This window comes from Manacus vitellinus, unplaced genomic scaffold (assembly GCF_001715985.3).
Source record: "Manacus vitellinus isolate BGI_N305 unplaced genomic scaffold, ASM171598v3 scaffold_24_pilon, whole genome shotgun sequence".
Taxonomy (NCBI): domain Eukaryota; kingdom Metazoa; phylum Chordata; class Aves; order Passeriformes; family Pipridae; genus Manacus; species Manacus vitellinus.
This window is the reverse complement of record NW_021939798.1, coordinates 3,687,711-3,696,922: the sequence shown is the minus strand read 5'-3', so window position 1 is coordinate 3,696,922 and position 9,212 is coordinate 3,687,711. Positions and strand designations below refer to the sequence as shown.

Here is a 9,212-nt window from a genome sequence, read left to right as displayed (position 1 = left end):
TGTATATATATATATAATGGCAACTAACAAGAAATCCATGTTTTCAAACCCAGCAGGTTATGGAAACAGTAAAACCAAGCAGCTCTGTTTATAACTGAATGCTATATTGAAGGCTGAAACATTTAGCTGAGGTCCAACCTCCTTCCTCCCAGACCTTTATCAACAGCCCCTCGAGGAAGTGGGTTTGAACTTGAAACTCAAGGAACACACGAAATTTCACAGCAATTTAAAAATTACCGTTCCCAACTTAAATCACACAAGCAAATCTCACAACCAGAAAGGCTCAGGTCAGCAGCTGCCACTTAAACATGGGAATGTCAAATCCAGTGGTCCTGGATTCACTGTTGGTGAACAAAACTCAGCTGTGTCCCTGTGGCATTTTCAGCTCTTAGTGGCGACACGGTTTAGAGTCACATCTTTGAACTGCCTGAGAATCTCTGGAATAGTGATACACTGCCAACAGAGCCTTTCAAAAGACTAAAACAAGCGTGTCAAGGACTCGAGTGAATATGACTGGCTTTGAAATACTGCAGGTCAAAAAAGGACACATTTTTATATTTCTCCTTTAACAATCCCCAACAACACACTGATTAAACCTGAAAGAATTGGAAACTCCACAGATGATTAAGATGAAATGAAAGCTTGTTCCTTTTTAAAGAAGTACAGTTTTACACAAGTATAGGCATGTTTAAGTGAATGTCAAAGAAAACAGCAGTTCAAAGCAGCAAACAGAATTTTTAGTGTAAGAGTTCTGCTGGGGAAATGCTTCTAACAAAGATGGCATGACCCCAGAGAACTGACAAACTACAGCCACAGCACAATGAAACTGGTAGATAAAGTCATAACTGCAGATAGTTTTAGGAGAGTAAAGCTAACACTGAAATATTTTGCATAATTAGATCTCATTTCCTGATACTATAAATGTTAAATATGAAAAATTTGTGAAGTATCTTCAATTTTTCTACTTGTTTTCCCAGCGGGGGAAAAAAATGCCTCAGTAGCTTAGAGGTGAAATCTGTAAGAGCAACCATGGCAGAAAAACTACACAATGGCTGTTAGTCAAACAGCTGCCACTTCATACTAGAATGGGCTGATCAAATTCTGACAGTCCTGAGCTCTGCAACCTTTTTTTTCCACATTTCTTCCCAGTTTGTTGTCCTCACAAATCTGTGTTGAGAGACATAACACAAGCAGCTTGACTCCAGCTGGAGTGGCAAGCAAAACAGTCTCTCTGGAGCCAGTACTTCCAAAGATGCTCCCACATATGTTCCTACATCCTTTTACTCCGAGAAGACAGAGTAATGCACAAAGAGCCACCGGGTATTTCTCCACCTTTATGCAAAATCCCCATTCCCAGCCCCGTTTTCTCTCCACATCCACCTACAGCAAACCTGAAGCTGGGGCTGCACTTCTGAAGGTCAGTTCCCTGGCACTGCTGCAGCACATTCCAGAGGGCTGATATCAGCATTCCTTCCTAGAGAGCTGGATACTGGATTGGGGAGTGCAGTGAAGAAGGTAGGTGGTGTGTGGAAGCAGAGTTGTTAAACAGCTGGCAACATCTGTGTTTCAGCATTTATCACACAACATTGACCAGCTACAGCCAAAACATTGAGCAATTTTTAGACTTGGAGCGGTTTCCACAGTCATTTTTATTTCCTCCGATCTGTTTTCAGCAAAAAGAATGCTAGTCACAGGGACAGACAGCAGAAAATGCATTTAATTAATGCAAATTATTCATTAATTTTGATATTTCTTTTGCATCGAGATTAAGCTTCTGATAGCTCAGAATGCCTCTGTTTTGAAGCAGAAATAAAAGTGCACAGAACAGAAAATCTTTGTAACTCTTCCCAAGCTTATCCACACTGTAAGTCATAAAATTCTCAACTCACCTCAAGCAGATCTTAATTATATTAAATATAAGCTTATGCTAATGATAACATTGCAGAAATACAAAATTATTATTCCTTATTATATTCCTTAGTAGTTGTAATTTGTTTCCCTGATGTTTTGTTTTCCTGCATAGTTAGCCAGCAAACAGAAACAACACAGCAGCATGAAGATGTACAGTACATGGTAAATAACAAATGTAGAATTCTGAAGATATCACTGTAAAACTATGAATTAATTTCATTTAGAGAATTTAATTCTCTAGCTTGCTGCTTGTGATTTACAAACAATTCGACCTGTCTGGATTGAAAAGAAAGACTAACCTATAATTTGCCTCAGGAGATTATTTTGAGATAGAAGATATGAAGCTCCATGGGACAATGGTACATTAATTTCTTATTCATGTACATGTGGACTCAATTCATTTCAGTCAACATAAGTACATATGCAACTCATACAGACTGCCTGGAATGCCCCCTGCAATGTGGGGTCTGTCCAAGCCTGGAATACCTGAGCTTTGGAAATCATAAGATCTGGGGTTTTTTTCATTTTAGATATATAAACAGCCTCACTGACTCCAAACACAGGAGAGTTAAATCATTTGTATAGACAAAATGGCACTTGGCTTTGTTTCTGCCCAAGTAAAGCAAAAAGAACTTGATCCTGAGTTCATCCACCTCAGCACAACTGGCATCACTCCAGTTACTCACTGGCATAATTTATGAGGTCCCTCCACTCTTCCATGACCCGCCCAGTCAGGTGACCAAAATCACATCAGTGGCTTTTGTGTTGCTCTTTCCTCAGCACACTTTGTTTATGAAATGGACGCCGATGCTCAGTGCTGGAGAGGAAATATTTACTTCGCCTTCCATAAACTTATATACAAAAATTTACATAAAATACACTCTGTAAAACAAACAAACACACACACACACACCCCAACCAACAAACTATTAAATGAGGACAAATTCAAATAAACACGTTTTACAAGGCACACTGAGCACAGTAATAACTTAACAAAAGCAAGAATAAAGGCCAAGAAAGCCACCTGCAAAATGTAATTTTTCATATGGTACAAGATATTTCAGTTGCATTTCCTTGGGTCAGCAGAAATATAGTACCTCTTAACCTCTTAACTGTCCTGCAACAGTATACTGAATAATTCACAGAATTTTAACACATCAAGCCTGATCCTTATGATCCTTATCTCTGGGTTTTTGAGCTGAATGGCTCCACAGAAGGGATCCCACAAAGGACTGGGAAAAAAATTCAAGATGGAAGGTGAGACCTCTCCTGTTTTGCATCAAAAAGCCACAGATTAGCTCTTAGTTTCAATACAATTTTCTGTAGAATGTGGGAAAGAAAAATCCTGAAAACACCTAAATACCAACCTGGTCCAGCCCTGCTCACGTCAGCCTGTGGAATCTGATATAATCAAAGAATGGTGTGAGGCTTTCTACAGGTTGGAAGATGACTTTGGAGCTATAAATAGTAACCAGCACATTTAACACCCAAACACCTTTAAACAGCTTGTCTTTAAGGCAAATCAAACAATTAACAACTACATTAAAACCAATAAAATTATACCAACAAAACCAAGTTAGAGAAAATGCGTTAACTTACTGAATCCAGAAAGCAGAGATAGGCTCCTGAGCTCTGAATTACTGCTTGATTTTTAGCAAATCCAACTGTTGAGAAAACAAAGATAAATTATGGGGTAGTTTTTACCACTGTATTTTTTTAAATCTTACTATTGTCAGGAACAGGAAAGAAAATATGAGAATCGGTATCACAGAAAGTCCACGATTTTTCCATATTTAAAACAAGGTAATTTGTAAATATTTAAATAGGATGCCTACTTCAGTCTTCTTCTCTGAGTGATTATCAGCATTCTACCATCAAGCAGAATTAGAATACTTTTGCTGGCCCTCCATAAAGATATAATATGTAATACATATCTTGAGAAGTCCAGCTGTTTAGGTTTCACATCCAGAACATCAGATCATTGAATCCCAGAATGGTTTGGGTTGGAAGGAACTTAGTTCCATCCCCTGCAAAGAGCAGGTGCTGAAAACCCTTGGCTGTATAAACATTCATCTTTAAAGTCATAACAAATACCAACAAATCATAAAAGAGGCAAAGAAAGATCCAGAAACTGCTGTTCTTCCCATCAGGGGGACAGGTCCTCGGAAGGACTCAAAAATTAAGTTCTGTTCTGTGATGCTTGTTAAATATAAAGTTTGCAAACACAAAAACTTCAAGTGGCCTTTGTAATGCAGAGGGGAGCCAAAGCAGGACTGATTAGATATACACAAGGAGCACAAGCTAATTTATACCATAACATCAAATACATCTGCAAGGCAGGAGAGATTACCTGGGATAATTTCTGCTGGTAGACAAGGTCTACCTAAGAACATTCTGAATTCTTCTCCTGGGCAGCATTATATGAAAAGACCACACTGTATCCAGCATCATTCTGGAAAATTCTATATGGATTCCACTTGGTCACATATATAACACTTCAGCTTTGAAGTATTTATGGAACCAAGTCAGGGAATCCAGCAAAAGAGTGCCCTGACTTGCAAACCAAATGATGTGAAGATACACAATACAATATGGGAGTTTTATTCTTTAATGGGAAAACTGGAAATGTAAAGCCAAAAAATCCCACCATGAAGCAGAGGAGAATAATTTTAACTAACATTATCCCCAAAGTTTCAGATTTTGCATTTGAAAAATGCAGACTTCTCTAATTCTCTACTCTTTTTATGTGATAAAGTTTAAGTTGGCTCAGGGAATAAATTTAACTGGGCTCAAAGGTTCCCTGAGCTGCAATGCACGTGCTCCTTGGCTATTTTGCTGAGTTGTCCAAGTACAGAAAAAGACTTATGACTGCATTTCTTGCTGCCTCCAAGGAACATTATGTCAACTACCACCAGAACACTACCAATAAAGTCTCTTCCTTATAACTCTGTTACTCTTATGTACTTTAATCCTCACCTTAATGTCTCTTCATCGTGGATTTCTTGGACTTATGATCTTACAGTTTAATTACCCACTACCTTTTATACACATATGAATATCTAATCTCACATATACAGTGACTCTCAGTCTCCTTCCTATTGGCAGGGAAAAAGCAGCTGGCAAAGACAGGAGCTGCCCCAACAGCAGAGCTGAATCCTGGCACGGGCAGTTTTAGTGGGAAACAACTGATTGCAGCTCAGCAGGTCTGGACATGCCAAGCCAGCAAAACCCCAATGCTGAGGAGGTCCCTACTAAAGCAAGAGGTAAAAGAACAGGACAGAAAAACAGGACAGAATTAAAATTTGCCCAACATCAAACAAATCAGCACCATCATACAGTTCATACTTTACAGCAATTACCAAGTGTAAAATAGCCTGTACTTACATTTCAATTAATTTCATTGCCATACCCCAATATTTCAACCACCTTCAGCTGACAATAATGAAGGATAAAGAACCAAAATTGAAGGAAAAAAGTGAAGGAGACTCAAAAGCAACTACAAGATGACAATTTTTTACATGATAACTATCTTACTCTATGAACTTCTTGAAATATTTCAGATGTCATTTTCAAATAAACCACTTGAAATAAAATCATGAAATATCTAGTATTTGTTATGAGAGAGAGTTGGAAAATATTTCTTTCTCGGATTAAGACAGAACCATCCTGAAGCTTTCCAGCTATTTTTTAGAGAGGAGAGAAGAAAATACACATATTTCTTAAATTATTAATAAGGGAGATATAAATCCCCATAGAAGAAACAAGGCATTAAAAATTGCTTTGCCACAACAAATTCTATGTTTGGCATGAGTAAAAAAAAATATCTTTAATATTACTCTACTGAACAAAATGAAATGTTTGTGCCAGGTCTCTGAGTTTTGTAAGGCCTGCTTACTTGGTGAAAAGAGCCTGTTACCATGGTTACAGCCGTAAAAACTTAAGCCTCAGTGAGATATTAACATTCCTCACTCTTGGAAAGAAAAAGGTTTCCTTTTTTTAGGCAAGTGACCCTTTCTTTTTTTCTAGGTTCTCCCCCCCCTTTCTTTTACATGTTAGAAAAGAATCAGAAATAAATCCTAATCTTGTGTAAATAGTTGAAGATGTGAAGCCTGACTAGGACATTGTTTCTGTACCAAAGCATCTTCTTTTAAAGGCAAGACTCCTTACAGTTGTACCTAGTCCTTAACATAATAAAAGTAAATCACTGAAAGCAAACAAATACTATGGATTTCAAGTAACCTGCTCCTAAAATGTAACAACTGTGAAGGAAAGATGCCTTTGTTTTAATGGTGGCCTGAGAGTGACTTCCACATGAATGAGCTTTGTTTTTTCAGCACAACTATGCATTTCATACTGTTGTTTAAAACAATGCTCACAGCTGCATCCCCCATCCCCAATTAATTAAAGATCTGCTCAGGTTGCAGCTACACCAACGCTGAGAAATGCATGTTAAGCCAAAATATAACCTGACATATCCCTAATGGCACAATGTACTTGGAATTCACAACAGGAACTCATTTTTAGGTTCAGTTTCCTGAAGTGCAAAGGTGAACTGAAGTCAGAATTCTAACACAAGTTATTATCAGAGCATTGTGCCTGTGTGTTCTGGCAAACTAAAAACTAGTTTATACACAACTGATACAGCACTCTATAAGCAACAAGACTTTAGACATAGAAAATGTTTATAAAAATGGAAAAGATGTTACACAACACGATAGTATTAACAAAAACATTACTAATCAACAAAGTATCACAATTAACAACCTCTGGGATTATTCTTTGCTTTGAGAAATTGCAACCTTCTTAGCTTCTAGATCATCAACTACTAAGAGAAGTGAGATTTGAAAGGAGACTGATCACCCCCAGTGGAGGGAGGGAAAAAAAGAAGACAAATTTCCAGGAATACAAGTAATTCTTGACATTGCTCAATTCCAGCTGTATCAGCGGCCCAAAAGAGAAAAATTCCCTCTACAAACCCTGTCTGCCTTTTCTCATCACCAGCCCAATAATGCTAATATTGCAAGAGCTGCACTGTCAAAACAACACCAGTTCATGCTAGAGATACTAAGATACTAAAAATATTTATAGTAACAGTTATGCTGTGTTACTTCAGTATTGCTGGGTCTGACAACTGTTTAAAACCAGCTGTAAAGTCTACAGTCAGATAAATGACAGTAAATAAAGCCCAGGGCCTATACCAGGTTGTAGATTAATTCAGTGCCCAAACTCCCAATTTATTTGCATGTTTCGACTGGGGATGAAAATTAAACCTCCTGAAACAGAACTGGGCTTTTGCATAGGAGGATCATTTTGAAGAGACTCTAATAAACTTTGGTTTCTTTCCACTTACAAAAAGGGCATTTAGTTAAAAAGCAGAAACTGTCCAGCTTTTGGTATTACGGTGTTTCCAAAGCGTGACTTCTAAGCGAGATGACTTGACAGACACAAATTCGGACCAGTTTTATAACAATTCCTCCCTGTCTACTCATTGCAACAAAGTCCAGAATGACAGAAACATTAGTTCCAGAGCTCCCCCACAAAATGTGAGCACACTGTTCCTGCTTTGTCCTGCTGTTCTCCTCCACAGACATGATCTTCCAACTTCAGTGTCACTCAACGGCAGCTTCTTCAAAGAGCAACGGGCTTGTGTTTCTATTTTATGTTTTAGGAAGCTTTTGTGCTAAAAAACCCTAAAGATAAACCAACCAAATTAAGCAAAAGAAAATCTCTTGCAGAGATTTGTTTGTAATCTCCTGCAGTGGGTAAATGTGATTCACATGAGCATGTAAATCAACAGGGAATCACATCATACACGTATCTGGCAGCTCAGTAAACACACTGGGTTAGCCCTCTGAGTGAATACTTAGGAGTTCAGTGAGAGCTTTTAGCTCAATCAAAACTATTCTGAAACCTCTGTTTATATTTGATCATCAAAGGGATCGAAAATGTATTTTTTTTTCAATTTCAAGGCCTATTTTACAAGACTGAAAGAAATGCATACACTTTTTAAATCTTCATGTACAAAATCTTACATTTCTTTTTTCTTAAAACCCATCTCCTGAAGACAAATCAGATATCAGAAAGCCACAGCAAAACTGTAAGCATTAACAACATTGTGTACACTACAATTAAACAAAATTCTTTTGCAGAGTAGAGCACAAGTGCTAAGCCAAGTTCTTCTTTCCTGGACATATAAACAAATTCTACACATCCCAAACCAACAGGGCCAAGTTCTAAATTGGAATGAGTTTTTGAAGGGAGAGCTCTGGAAAACAACGTGGCTTTTTTCCATTGCAATGCAAATGGCTACAAAGACACTTCTCAAACTAAAACCCAGAAAGTGCCTGCAATAAAAATCTAATTCTCACAAAATCTCTATTAAGCTACATACCACCTCGGGGTTCAGATGAATCATTACTCCCAATGATTACTGGAATACCAACTTCTTCCAACTTGATCTTCCATTTTTCAATTATTTCAGCTGACCCATCCTAGAAAAAATAATGTCATAGATGCAGCTATTTCAGTTTTTATGGTGAACTAAACCAAAAATTCCTGTCAGAGACAGCTTTTACTTGGACACTATTTTAAGGAAGGTCTGAAACATACCTTACTGGCATCATTAAAAATTGACAGCTCCAGGGTTCCTTCAAAATCTTGTTCCCAAACTGACTTCAAGCATTCATCTAACCAGCATTCACTGTTGTGAACAGGCACAATGACAGACTACAAAAAAACCAAACAAAAATCCATGTGCATGTCAGTAAGCACTATTTTTGTTTACTTACAGTATAAGAACATTTATTAAAAAGGGGAAGTGCCAGATCCTTCTGAAACTAACTTTCACCAAAAAAACTCATCTTAAAAACATGCAGGCAAAGAACCTTTATTTTCATTATAAATATATGATTTGCTTTTTGCTCTATCGAAGTTTTTTTAAAAATTAAAAGTTCTACAAGATGCTTTTGGCAGAAGTCCAATGAAACAGGAGAGGCCACTGAACCAAATCCATAAAAAAAGCCATCAGTAATACCATCCTAACCTATTCATGGTTTTCCTGCATTTCTTAAGACACTCTTTACTTCTGTCTTCCACATATATATATTATTCTTTAATTTTTCTTTAAACACACTACCTAATTGGAGATGTTCAAATATGCAGCCTGGACCTTTGGGCTCTAGCCAAGTTTCTAAAAATTATTCAATCTACAAGTGCTCATAAGCACATCAGAAGTTGCTGTATGATGTAGTTCCATACTCTGCCATCCCAATTGCAGCTTCTCCTCCTACAGCCTCTTGGTT

At 37.5% G+C, this 9,212-nt stretch overlaps 1 protein-coding gene across 1 annotated transcript in view; it reads right to left on the bottom strand.

Annotated features, from left to right (window-relative positions):
• The window catches only part of B3GNTL1 (UDP-GlcNAc:betaGal beta-1,3-N-acetylglucosaminyltransferase like 1), a 105,508-nt gene extending 97,167 nt beyond the window's left edge, over positions 1-8,341 (bottom strand). Inside the window, exons 1-2 of the mRNA XM_029960017.1 lie at positions 8,303-8,341; positions 3,511-3,575 (exon numbers count right to left, since the gene is read on the bottom strand). The gene's annotated coding sequence lies outside the window, so the exon portion shown is untranslated. The remainder of the gene's footprint in view (positions 1-3,510; positions 3,576-8,302) is intronic.
• Between the last annotated feature and the right edge of the window lie 871 nt (positions 8,342-9,212).